The following is a 14,128-nucleotide window of genomic DNA, read 5'->3' as shown; positions in this document are numbered from 1 at the left end:
CTTGTCATGCCCTGGGTCACGTTCTGAGGTAAAAGCAATCTCTGGTTGTGTACGATGCCTGTTTCTCCTGAGGTGCTCTTAGAGAGCTTTCTGACAAGAGGAGTCATATGTTACCAAATAACATTTTGAGTCGTCTCTTTTAGGCAGATCATCCTGGTCTCTGCTTTCCTTTTCCTGCTCGGAAAGCAAGAGGTTGGCGAGACATCACTATTGAAGATTTAATTTCTGTAAGCATTGGAATTATTCCTCGGTTAAATAATTTAAGAATCACTGTGTGCTTCAATTTCTGTCCAATACTAAGAAGTCCAATTGGAAAATTACTGTTATTTTTCGTCTCAGAGTGTGAGTACTTATTGTCTGGAGGTGTCTGGTCTAAACTGCGTAATTGCTGGTTGCCCAGTACAGCTCCCTCTCCCAAAGCTTGGCAGCCTTTCCTGAAAGAAAAAACCCCGATTCCTCCATTTTCTTTGCACCAGCTCCCTCCGGGTATGTGGCAGATCTTGATTTAACCAGTACCCTGAGCACATGTTGGTTTAAAGATTTATTATTTTCTTTCCCCCCTAGCTCTTCTGAAGCTGCTCAGGAGCTACTGTAGATTTAATGTGACAAAAAAGTTAGAAGTAATTTCTGTTTCTAACTCTGTGCATTTCTGTATACATACATGGAAGTATAAATAGAACACTCTTGATAACTTATTTATAAAGGTTAGAATATTTAGATCATCAATATCATAGTGCAATAGTTAAGATTTTCATCAAGATAAAAAATTCAAAGGGAAAACCCGCTTCGGTCACAGGTTTGCTAATGCCGTAATAAGAGCTTTAGATTGGAACTGATGGAGGTCAGAAGCATAAGCCAGAAAGGTAAGACCCACAGTGACATGGACAAAAGCCAAGTATGCATATTTACAGTAAGGCCACTGGGAGGATGGATGGGAAGAAGACTATATTAAATATCCTTATTTTAATACAGAACCCATATAGAGTAATGTGGAGGAACTGGAAGTTTTAAATTGCATTTTTCTTGGTTTACTGATAAATCTTCTGGAACAACTCGATGGCATATCAACACAGGAGCTGTAGTGGTGGCTCTGAAAGATGCCAGTGGGTAAAGGAAATTTGCCCAAAGTAGTGTGCCGCCTCCGAATGTAGCTCAGAAGCTTGTTCAAGGGCTGAGAATTTTCCAAAGCACAGGACTCCTTGGTAAAGATCATCAGCGGAGACTTCAGGTGCCTGTTGGGAAAGGTTGTGGCAGCACAGAGCAAAATTCTTGCTCTGCATCTTTTACTTCTGAAGTCATGTTGCCTGACACTCTGTTGCTGCCGTCCTGTGCTTGCGGCTGGGAATGCAAACTTTAGACCCAAAGAGCTACGTGCTTAAAAATAAGCAACCTGCAGAATTTACTGTCTAAGAAAGCCTAGGAATAAGTGAGAACAATGTTTTTCCAACTTAAAATTTGACAGAAACATATATTTAAATATATGTACGTACACACATGCACAGTTTACGCACACACATACACGTATCTAATCAGGCTACAGTGCTCAGCTTGAGTAATGAAGCTGGAGGGCACATCTTCCAACACACAGTTCTGGGCACTGTTTATTTTTAGAGCTGGAAGTGTTTGCATTTTGTGGGTAATCAGCTGGGCTTTTTTTCCCTTCCTGCTAGCTCATCATAGTATCCTGTAGGATAGGATACCCTGTAGCCCTTCTGAGCTCTTTGTTCTGCACAGGTCATCTCTTACCTAACCAGGCTACTCAGGCTACTGTTGGGATAAGTGCCTATCCCTTCCCAGAACATGCTGTTATTGTAGGTGGGCTTTGGTTGCATGGGCGGAAAGCTGGGCACTGTGGCCTCTAACTGACAGGCTTCTATGAAATTTTTGGCTATATTGGCAAAAGGTACTCAGGATTCTGGTACAGCAGTTAGAAAAGAGTATATTTGCTGGTGCACAAGTGCAAAAATTTTGGTATCCAGTTGTAAGTTTGTATTTACATATTCCAGAGCTGTAGGTAGAAACATCAATAGATTTAATTGTGTGTGCATATGCATTGCCTGAGTATAATTGCCCATATGAAAAAAAATCTGGCATTTAAAATTCCCCTACTGTGGAGAAATGCAGCATATTTCAGGTACCCATATCAGAAGCAGTTACTTCATGTAGAGTCCTTTTGTTATCTTACTGATTATTGACTCTCATAGCTAAGGCTGAAATCAATGGCTGTGAACATGAAAAAAAAAAAAAAAGAAAAATCTCCACAGACAAGCAGTCTGTTTTGTCCCAGCTGAATTTATGGTACACTGTGGTCATCATTCAGTGTAAATCAAGAGCTGGGAATAGTGGCTTCACATCAATACAGTCAAATCACTGCTTAAAACTGGAGTTATAATCCTTTCAATTTAATTTGTGGGCAAATTGCAGCTGCCAGCTCCTCAATTTGATTGGTTCCAAAAACAACCCAACATAAGAAATTGAAAATGCCAGGAGGCATCAGTCCTGTAAATATATTAGTGTACCATCTGGAATGTAGTGACCTTGGACATTTTACTTGGCCTTAGTATCTTATTGCTGGAAGTAATTTAGCTATTAATACTTGATTGACTTTCTGCCTCTGATGAGACAGAACTCCATCCTTACTTCTCACTCGAAGAGCAGGTGACATCTAATTTAATAATGTATTAAATGTGCATTATAATAATTTGTTAGTTTTCTTGTAGAAAAAAGGCCAAGCAAATACATCTAGATTGTTTTGAACCCTACTGTATGGTGCAATATAGGAAAGAGAACAAGCTTTCTGGGTTTTATGACAGCCTCAGTGAAGCATAACAAGTAATTTTAGAGATGTTTGCCTTTGAGCTATTATTTATCAGATTTAAAAAAAGAGAAAAATAAATCTAACTGATGGTACCTTAAATCATTATCAAGGTTTGGGGAAACAATTTCTAGATTAAATTACTTCAGTACTGCTGAAATGTTACATTATTGATACAGGGCCCAGTGAAGTTACTGTAAAGAATTCTATTGATTTGAAGTGAGCTAAAAATCAAGTCCTTCACATCAGTGTAGTTGAGTATTGAACCTTTGGCTCACTGGAAGTTAAACGTAGTCCAGACCTCACTGTATTGTGCCTGCAGCTACCATATACTTGGGTGTTTAATTGTGCGCATGTGGATGGGCTTGTTAATGTCAATCATACTGCTCTTGTTATAAAATCAGAGGTGCCTGTAAGGACTGATGGTTCAGGTTGTAAGTGGATATGAGAAGTTTTAACACCAACTGCCTTCTTAATAATGCAGTTCATTATAATAGCAAGAGTGTTACACAGAACTCTGTGCACAAAGTGTGTTAATAGTTAGTAACGCTTATGGAAATCTTAAGTAAATAATGAGCAAAATGGAGGAGTTATCTAGCTTCTTAATCATGGCTATGGTCTTTCCAGTCTTAGGGTGTTTTAATTATAGTTCAAATCTGCCTTATGCACTTCTGACACGGCTGTTGGAAAAGCATTAAAATAAATAATGTTTCTCCAAAGCAGTGAAGATATCAGTGAATGTTTCAAGTATTAAATGCATACCGTAAAGGGAAGTTAACAGAAGGCTTTAAGGTACTCTAGGGTTAAGTTCTCGTACAGTTCACATAAAAACTGCATGTTATGTATAATGTGCTTGCTTAATCTTGCTCGTAAACTCAGATAAGCATATTTCCATGTGTAGGCTGATCTGCAAAATGAAAGCAGTTTCTTTGTATTCCAGCATTTATACGAACATTCCTTCTTGGGAAGGTAAGACCTCTGTAGGGTGGCAGCACCATGGAAGCCTGGCCTGCTCTCCTGTGCAATGAGAAGAGCCTTTAGCATGAGGCAGGAATAGGGTCCAGATGCTGACCTGAGCCATCAGAGCTAGAAAATAGAATCAATACATAAAACCTGCAGAAAAGAACAGTGTGAAATGTGAGGAAATGTGAATTTTAATTTCATATACGTGATTTGCTCAAAGTGTGAAATAATGGAGAAACAAATTACTAGCAAATTGCTACAGCTGACATATGAACTGCCCTGATGGAAGAAGGACTGGAAGGATGGCACTTGAAGGGTGGAAGCCTATTTTGGATTGATAGAAGGGTCAGGGGCTCCCCTGAATTGAGTGGCAGTCTGATCTTCCATCAGACTGTCCCCACACCCTGCTCACTGGGGCCAGATTTCACTTATTAGAGTCACTTGTGTGCTTACAGTGCTGTGAATTCTCACAGTAGCTTGCTTGAATGAATTAAATTTGGAAAACATTAAAAGCAGAAATTAGAAATTCACCTGCTGATTTTCTTAAAGCACAGCTTAAACTCAGGCAGTTTTCAGTTTCATTTCTACCAGATAATAGTGCTACTAAAGGTTAGCTGTTGTACAAGGAGTTTCAAAGCCTCATCTTGTTATTAGTTATGAAGCACTGTAGTGAATCAAATCCATATGAGCACAAAATGCAAACAGGTAAGTGTCCATGTCTTAACAGTGACATGAATACTAAAATATGAATAAAGGCTGACTTGTGTTAGGTTGGTCACTTGAAAAGAGACAGTGTGTTCCTGGATGTATTCCTCATGACAAGAATGTCACAAACACTTTGTGTGCAGGTCCAGAAACCTTAAAGTTGACAGAGAAGAGGGTGGCGTTTCTCAGTGTAACTAATTGTATTCAGCAGAAGTAAGGAAATATTGAAGTGTTGATTACCGTCTTAAGAACCATAATGAATACAGGCAATAGCAGCAATGACTTCTTTTTTTCATTCTTGTTTTCCAGTCTCAGGCCTGGACAGAAGGGATCATGGAAGCATAAATTAATTTGTCCTTTAGAGGATTATTGAAGACCAAGATGATCTGAGATCCAAGTAGATCTGTTACTGCTTTCTTAGAGGCTTCCCTTATCCATGGATTATGTGCCTCTTGTTGGATTAAAGGATTTCCTCTCTAAGGAAAAATGTTCAAAATAAACTTTGAATAATCAGGTGAGTTTAATTGCAAATTTCCTTTAATTTTGCAGAGAATTGTTCTGAATCCTGATGTTTCATATCCCATATTTCAACAAATTCTTCTACTTGTGTTGTCAAAAGCCACGTGAAGAGGATTTGTCATTATATTTCATAGAGTCACAGAATGGTTTGGGTTGGAAGCAACCTTAAAGCTCATCTAGTTCCAACTCTCTGCTACGGGCAGGGACACCTTCCACCAGACCAGGTTGCTCAAAGCGCTGTCCAACCTGGACTTGAACACTGCAAGGGATGGGGGATATTTTAGGTGGTTAAAGGTTTTCCCTGCTTTCCCTCCACTGACATGGAAAGGACCACGGTTGTGTTGGGCAGAAGGGGTCCGCAGTGCCTCCTACCAAACCTCTTTGGGGATTTTGAACATGACAACTATTGCAATGTCTTTATTTTCTCTTCTCCCCCATTTCTTTTTTAAGCCAAAGTAAAAGCAATTTTTAACACCCTGGGAAAGGCTGTTAATGAACTCCAGGAGAGTGTCTGGGTAATGTGGTCATTCCTGGCACTAGGAGATTTGAGAAACTTGAAACTGAGCTTAGTGGTGCTGACTGCAGGCAGTGCAATAGGAAACAAGATCCACAGTTGATAAATAGCACAGAGAGGAATAGTTCCAATTAGTGGGAGGCTTCAGTATTGCTGAATGGCTTGCTTTCCTTTGTATGTTTGGTTTTCAATGTATGATTTTCAAAATCAGACTTTACTTTCTGAATCTCTGTGCTTATATGGAAGAGTGGATGTTTTCATTCTTTAAGTACTTGCTGAAATGGCATAAATACCGAGACACAAACACTCCTGTGTTTGCTGAGGGCTGGGGAACAGAAGTACAAACTTTCAGCTTATATGACACATCAGAAATGCAGGTTTGGGGCCTCAGATAGAGACAGACAGAACCAGCTAAAAAGTTCCCAAACCACAAGCACTCCATTGAAGAAAGAGGAATAGACTTGGCAGACAAAAAAAAAAAAAAAAAAAACCCAAACCAACAATGGTGAGTGTGCTGTAAAGCCCAGTGCTTTTCTTTTTATTTTTCAACTCAGCTGGAACATCCCTGTGTGATTTATAGCAAGGAGAGGCTCGTAACTCTCACATCCCCGCTTTTTGGTCTTACAGCCATACCTGAAGCAACCTTTTCCCCCAGCCTGCTTTATCCAAGTTGTTTTATCTGCTGTTGGCTTTCATATAGCTGGCATTGACACTTTGTACAAATGTGGAAGTTCCTTGGGAACAATTTTTTTAACTCTTATAGACCTGTCCATGCAGCAAAGTTGTTACCCTGTATACCTTTCCATCTAGAAACTGTATTCCAGAATAAAAATGATTAATCCAAGCTGGAGTTAACTATCCTGGGACAAGAATAAAATTCCTTTGGTGTGCTGTGTTTATACTGGGAGTTAGACCAGAATAGCATTGCAGAATTGGCAGAATATAGTTATGACTGGTGGGAAATTTCCTGTGTAGACAAACCTGACACACGGCCTAAAATGCCAGGTTTTAAAGAAGTTAAAATAAGAAGAAAGTGCTCTTCCCAGACACTCTGCCAAGTTCCACATACAGTGAAATTCAAGACTTCCCGTGCATTGACGTGGCTTTTTCTTTCTTAAATGAATCCATTTCCTCCACCTAAGTTTTCTGCTGAAGAGGCATCTATTCAGAGCACAGGCAATGGTGTGCTACTTTTTATATGCTCCATAGGCCATTGAGCATCAAACCATTGCACAAAGGATTCAACATTTGAATTATGGTTTCTGAAATTCAGGAAGGTGGAAGTTCTTTTGCAATATCTTAGGTAAAGTGCAGTGCATCAGAGCTTGTTACATTGATGGTCCTTTGCTCTGACATTTTGATTTAGTTTAAAATTCTGTTTAAACTCTACTTCTAGATAGCAGTGCTTAAATTTTTTATTGGCAGTCTGTTTAGGACTAGTCTACTCAATTCATTTTCCTTCTGTGGACTGGCTGACAAAAATACAAAAGTAAACAGTAGCTTGCAAATAATCTCTGAAACTTTAAAGAACCTGGTGATTGACAGAAGAATGGGTTCACTGGGAGGATTCAACTCTGGTAGTTCTATACCTACCTTCTCGCTTAGAAGATGAGCTGTCCTCCCGAAAACATCAAGATTAAAGGTCCTTTATTTAGGGTCTGACAAATCCAATTAAATTACTACACTATTGTAAAAATCTTTTTGCTGGTGGTGGTGTTGTAAATTAATGTCTACCTGTGCACTGTAGTTCCTGAAGAGTTAAAAATCAGTGTGTCTTACAAATTTTGATGCTAGTTTCAGTAATTCTTGCAGCCTGCAGTTTTCAAGGATTCATCTATACCATGATGATTATTAAAGATAAGAATTGGTATTTCTGCCTAAGATAGATATGTTAGAATTCTACTCTCCTGTTAGGTCAGTTCAGTGATTGTGAGGAATGGCACCAGGGTTTAACTTGGTCGCTTCTAAATTGCAAAGTGCGTAATTTTCTCCTGAGATATGGGTTGTGTAATCAGATATCCAGGTAGTTTTGTCATTTGTCCAAAACACTTGAAGCCTAAGAACGGAAGCATCCAATCTGATACAGGGACAATCTTACAGATAGAGTGTAAATTGTTGGTTGCTGTTGTAGAGAAGAAAAAATTAGCTGCTCCAAGAAATTGTGCTGATCTTCAGAAGTTTGTATTTTGGTTATCTGAAGAGTTGTTAGCTTGAAATTCATTTTGTTAAATAGGATTTTGGTCTTTAAACTGCAGTCACATTTATGCTAATAAAAAGCATAATTTTCAAACCTACAAAATGAAAACTTGTTAAAAGCACAAATCTATCCCAAGCCACTCTGTGTAATGCTATAGGCAGGGAATTTCTAAAACAAATACCTGGGAAGGAGCAGCCCTTTTGACAGGCGCATTTGCTAGGCACCAGGGCAGTTCTTTGTGAATTTTCCTCTGAATTAATTTCAGCTGTTCTCACTGCAGGGAGATTTCATTATTCATTTAACTCTTTTGGGAACAAAGGTACAGATCTAAAAATCCTTATGCTGAAAGATGCTGAACTCTCTCAAATGTCTTTACTTATTATGTATCACCAGATCAGCCCTACAATTTTAACATAGAGGACCAAATGTATCCCACATGTGAGTCTTTCAAATTCAGTGAAACTATGCTGAGGGTGAACTTGGCTATCAACAACTTTTTAGGTCTAAATATCAGGGTCATTTCTTAGATCCTTTAGTCCTTTATGTAGGTGTCTTACAGCTCATGAAGGGAGCAGAGCTATTTAAATATTCAGGGAGCAAGCAGTGCCGGAAGAACAGCAAGAGGCTTCCTCCTTTAAATAGGTAAAAAGCCAAAAAGTTCCAAATGTAGAGAGGGAAAGGAGGAGAGAAACCTGCTGTGGAAGAGGGTACATGGCAACATGCAAAGAAAGATATTTCAGGAGGACAAAAGGAGGAAAATCTCAAAAGTGTCTACTGCTGAAATTTATTTATTTTTTAACCAGCAAATTGTATAGTGGAGCAGTAATGCAAAACCCCGTTGCTCTGCCCAATCATTAGGGCCCCATTTCTGGTTAGAAGGAGCCAGAATTAATCTTCATACCATTCAACCCAGGGGTTTTTTTTCCTTCCTTCCCCTGTTTTTTTTTTTTTTAATTCTTTCCCTTCCCCTCCCTTCCCTCCTCCTCAAAGGATATTTCAAGTTATGGAATTAGTTTTAGTAATTAGATGTAACTACAGTAAAAGAAGAATCAAGGTAATATTTAACATTCCTCCTTTCTGTCATTATCAAATTATTATTCCTGTGACTTTCTGCACCTTTACTTGAGTGGGAGAAGTATCCAAGTCCCCACTAACTGTCTGTGCCTCCTACTAATCCATCATGGTGTGTGGGAGGGAGCAAGTGGCTGTGGTGAAAATGAAGTCCAGACTGATTATGTAGAGAAAAAAAGTGGATTGATAGTTGCCTTTATAAGGACATATCTGAGGAAGGCTTTGGGCTTTTAATAGAGTGAGTGAACATTTCCCTTTGTACCAGTGCAACTTTAATCTACTCGAGGAACTTCATTTTTTTTCTTCAAATGCAACTGTGGAGCCTTAGAAGATGTAACATTTAGAGTTCACATTCTACCTGTTTCAGCAAATATGGCAAGCTGTTTGCCTCTTGGTCAGATTCAAATGGGAATGGCTGCTGGCATACCAAGGTGTTACACTGAAGGAGACAGACTGCTGGCATAGCTGTGGCAGCAAGAACTAGGACTGCCAAGGAACTTGCTTGTTTTGGATCCATTGTAAGGCAGGTTTGGGTGATTTTTATTTATTTTTTTTTTATTTTACTTATGCAATTTCCTGTCATGAAAGCATTTGCAGCATTTTTAAGTGAAACATGTAAAAGTGCGTCATTGGAACTGTCAGGCCTGAAGACATCCAAGGAGAACTTTTCCTTAAGCAACAGCTTTCCTACAGCTGGTAGAACTCCTTGAAGGTGTAATGCATTTGTCAGATGATCACATTTGCTGCAGGGTTCTCCTAGCCGGAGACATGGGGCTCTTTAGTGTGTGGAGAAAAGTGATGAAATCCTTGGCTTCCTGGGAAAGCACTCATCCTTCAGCATAGCACTAGCCGCAGTGTCTCCGGGTTGTACAAAACGCTGCCCAAATTGTGACCCCATCTATCATGTCTGTTGAGCTGCTAGATTTACAGTCCTTCAGAGCGAACATCCTTTCCTCCTTTCAGAGCTGGCAAATAATGGCAGTCTGTGTGTGTGAAGGCAAGTTACAGCTACCATTGAATTTGCTGCAGTTTGAATGACCAGTTTGTAATCATAGTCCAAACGAACCAGGCAGATCTTTTGAAGAGAGTGAATTACTTTCCTTTATAATGCATCCATAAACATTATTAGAATCAAACACTGGAAAGTCATGAAACTGCTCAGGTCCATTTCAGTTACTGTTAAATATGTTGTTTGGATTGTTTGTAAAATTCTCTAGAATTGCCTCATCTTTCAAAAAGATATTTGTGGTTTGATATATTTGAAAGGGCATAGCTTCCCTAATTCTTTCAAAGCAACCATCACCTTCTGAGTAGATTTAGATCTACCAGAATAATTGAAATAAAAAGAAAACAGTCTTATAATCCTTTAAAACCTGTCATGAATAACAAAAAGGCTGCTGCGCTGATATTATAACCAGATGTACAGTACAGAAACTATTTCTCTGGCCAGCAAAGTCTTCTTGTCTGTGCATTAGAAGGCAGAACATTGAGCTGAGCTGTGCTCTTGACCTCTGAATAAGTATGCTCCCAGTGCTCTTTCTCCAGACAGCATTCTTTCCCAACCACATCAGGAAAAGTTCCCCGAAGTATTTACTTCTGATTTTGGTTTCTGCTGGCTACGGCTGTGTCACACTTTACACACAAAACATGTGCTAGTACAATCTAGGGTTTAGTGTGGAAGCCCTTATGGAGCAGGATTTTAGATTGTTTGTTTGTTTTTTAAGATCAGCCCTCTCCAAAGACAGAAATATTAATTTTTCCAGCAAGTTGTGTTGGCAGGTGAGCTGTGTGATCTGTACAGTTTGTGTTGTCCCATGACAGTCTGCAATGTCATAATTCTGAAATGTGCATATTATGTTGTAAAATTGAAGGATAATAGTATTTTATGTATGTAAATTATATAACATGTAAAGCATGTGGTGCACGTTAATATGCCTAGTGGCAAGCTGCTGCACATCAGCTTCTACTGCAGTGAAGAGACCCAAGAGTGAAGAGTAAAAAGACTTAAGTATCTAGATCCTAGGAAGTCTAAAGGCAGTAAATTTACTTCTTTGTTCATAGAATTTAAACAATCCCAAAATGATAAACCAGTACTTCATCAAACCGTGAACTCAAGCTCCTATGTCAGTGGAAGGTAATCAGCCATTTTTTGTAAGGGATGCCTGAATCCCTAAATTCCTTAATCTTGTTGATTATATTAAAAAGTGCTACAAGGTCTTGGAAAGATGCTTTTGGCATTTAAAGCTTTTCCAGTGCAGTATCTGCAGATTAGAGATGTGACTGGATGTGCTTTCTTCTTTAGCCAAGGCCGTGGTGAAGATCAGATGAGAAGTAATTCATGAGGGCAATGCCATCAGACCTTGTTTTCTAGAAGGACAAGAACCTGGGTTTCATAGGCATTGTGCTTACCTAGTGTTTTGAAAATCTTACTTTAATTAGTTCTTATCTGTCTATTTTCTCTTCCTAGGCTCTCAAAAACATAGACAATATTTTGGAGTCCCCTCCTGTACAACTCACTGTGTCACCTCGCTCAGTCTCCAAGCTCAGAGCTCTTCTCATTCAGCATGTTTTTCTTTCAGTATGATTTTTTGGAAAATAAATAAGTGCAGAGTTCTTCTGGGAGGAGATGACCTCTCCACATATCTGCGCAATCAGCCTGATGTGACTGTCACTGGAACTGACATCAGGCAGCCTGTACCTCATCAACAAAGAATTTTCCTCCCCTTTTCAGCATTCATTTGATTTCCAATGAAGTACACTGAGAAGAAGGAAATGCTCTGTTTACCTGCTGTGCCTGTGTGAGCTGTCTTTTACTCTCCTGAGCACTTTCAGGAATAAGCAGCATAGTGTCTGGCCTGCTCAAATCTCAGCTGAGAAAGCCCAGTCTTTTTGGGATGTCGGTACCGGCTCACTCACACTGTGGATTGCTTCAGCTTCTGCCAGATGGCAGAATTTTCTTTCACTGTGAGCTTGCTTTGAACTTAAATTAACAACCTAGAGGCTGCAAGCTCACATGCCAGGTATATTGAGCAAGTTTAAAGATGTTTTACTAGTAATGTATTTTCATATTTGAAACCATAATGTGAGGTTATGGCAGCACAAGCTGTAAGTATACAGCCTATTGCTGCTAACTATTATTGTGAGGAAAAGAGTTACCATCTTAGGCTGGGTGTTTAAGGCAGAAAACTTCAGCTTTAGTAAAAAATTAATTGAAAACAGTGTTTTGTGAAGGCACTTACCTTCCAACATACTTTAACCCTCCTTAGCACAGTTGGGTATTTCATGCTTTAGTCGTCTGAAGCAGCTGGTGGAGACATGGAGACATCTGAACTGCTTATGCTATTTCTTTATCCATGCAAGAATACCTCAGAGCTGGTGAGCATTAGTAGAGAGCTTGTGATAAACTGTAAGTTTGTTTGCAGTTTTCTGTGCTACAATGCACCACAATGGAGAGTCATCCGGAGCTGTGTCCCTAAGTGTTAACTGTGACTCTAGTCTTTGGGGGTGCTGTGTGTCTCAGGTAAAGCACAGATTACCTCAGTGTTAGTAAAACTGATCCACCTTTTCTTAAAATGTTTTTCTGAACTGCAAATGGAAATCTGCTGTTTAACAGGACTAACTTTAAACCACCTGTGTGCTAAGAGCAGCACAGTGGCCTTGGCAATGAAAACCCAAAGCTTTTCAGCTGAAATTTGCAGCCCACATGGAACTCCAGTACTACTGGTGAGAGGCTCCCTGCAGCTCTTGAACTGGTTAGCCTAAAACAAGCTCAGGGGGTGGCCTGCCAGTCAGAGTAATGCTTTTTGACTGCAAGGTTGGTGTACCTTAAGAAATGATCTGTGGAAGTTGTGTGTTGTAGTTGTTAGAAACAGACTGACTTCTTGATGGTTCTGTACGGATTGCTTGCATCTTTCCTTTCTAGCAAGAGTGTCTTTTGTGTGTGTTTATGCTTTCTCCATCTTGTAAAGTCTGAGAGATTTTTCATCCACCAATTTCAAAGCATGTCGATATTATGCTGCCAAAATTCAGAGCTTGAAGCACACAGTAAGGAAGTGACTTACTGCAGCCTTCTTAACAGCTTTTAACAGCTCGCAGGTCTTCTAAATCCCAAGCCAAATCTCTGTCTGGTAGGCTACTCTGCATTTTCAGATTTTGTACAGATACAGCAAGTACATATTAAAAAGCCTACACCAGAACACAGGATTAAAAGGCGATATGTAAAGTACAATATCCTCCAAGTATGTGAAGAGAGGCAAGCAGTTGGAGGGTGACAGTCTGTTCCCTGGCAACTTCTGACATTTGTGTTAATTCTCTGTTGGAATGAAAAATAAGCCTTTTGAACTCCTCATGTAAATTGAACTAGTGAAAAAACTATTTTCAGATTTAAACCAGAGCATAAGAGCATCTGGGTTTGTGGAGGACTATGCCATTTATTCTGGATCAGATGGTTATTATGTGGCTCTGGCACATGGGGTAGTCTTGTCCACGTTCTTCTTTCGATTAATTATCACAAGAAGAGAGTAAGTTCTTAGAGCATACTCTGATTGTATTACAGCCACAAGCTGGTCTGCATAGCTTTTACTACAGAGTCAAGGTTTGTTAGGAGGTAGTGCCATTTGTGGGCTTTACATTTAGGGAAGGTTTCCTGCTTTCATCTTCCTTTGACATCCTTTTTCCGTGTAAGGAGTAGAAAACTGTATAATCTTTGCTCCTGTTCTGGCAATAAACCTCATCAGCTGAGTAACTTGGGCCTTGATCTACTCAGGCATTCATAACTAAATAGGCATGAGCTTCTATTCAAAATCGGGAAGAATTCAGTCCATTCACAGCCTTCAAGTAAAGTATGAGTTAAGTACTCTGTTGGATTGAAGCACAGACCAGCTGATGTCGTAGGTGAAATCTGCCATATTGCAGGTTATGTCCCTCGAGAGAAGAATAAGAAGAGCTTTCTTCCCTATGTTTTTTTCTCCTCCATTCATTTTTAGTCCTCCACAACCTTTCCAGAGTCTGCAGATCTCGACTGTATTGCAGTTGCACTTCCTGGTGGCAGAATTGGCCCAGCTATTGTGTGATGTTTAGTTAAGTTGCAAGATGTCTCAGTTTGTTTTCAAAGAGCACATACCTAGGTGAGACAGAATAACACATATTGATTTTTGGGCTGTTTGTAAAAAGGCTTCTTGGTCTCCTGAAAGCAGAAATGAGGCATTGTGTGAAGTTCAAAGCAGAATGGCATTTTTTCCGAAATCAGTAACTGCTGATACTTCCAGATAGCATGCCAAAAAAAAGTTTTATTAGCCTTCCATAGGCTTTTCACTTTTTCCAGATCCCCACAGAATGGAAAGGC

The sequence above is a fragment of the Strigops habroptila genome, chromosome Z, assembly GCF_004027225.2.
Source record: "Strigops habroptila isolate Jane chromosome Z, bStrHab1.2.pri, whole genome shotgun sequence".
Classification (NCBI taxonomy): Eukaryota; Metazoa; Chordata; class Aves; order Psittaciformes; family Psittacidae; genus Strigops; species Strigops habroptila.
Note: the sequence above shows the minus strand (reverse complement) of the source record.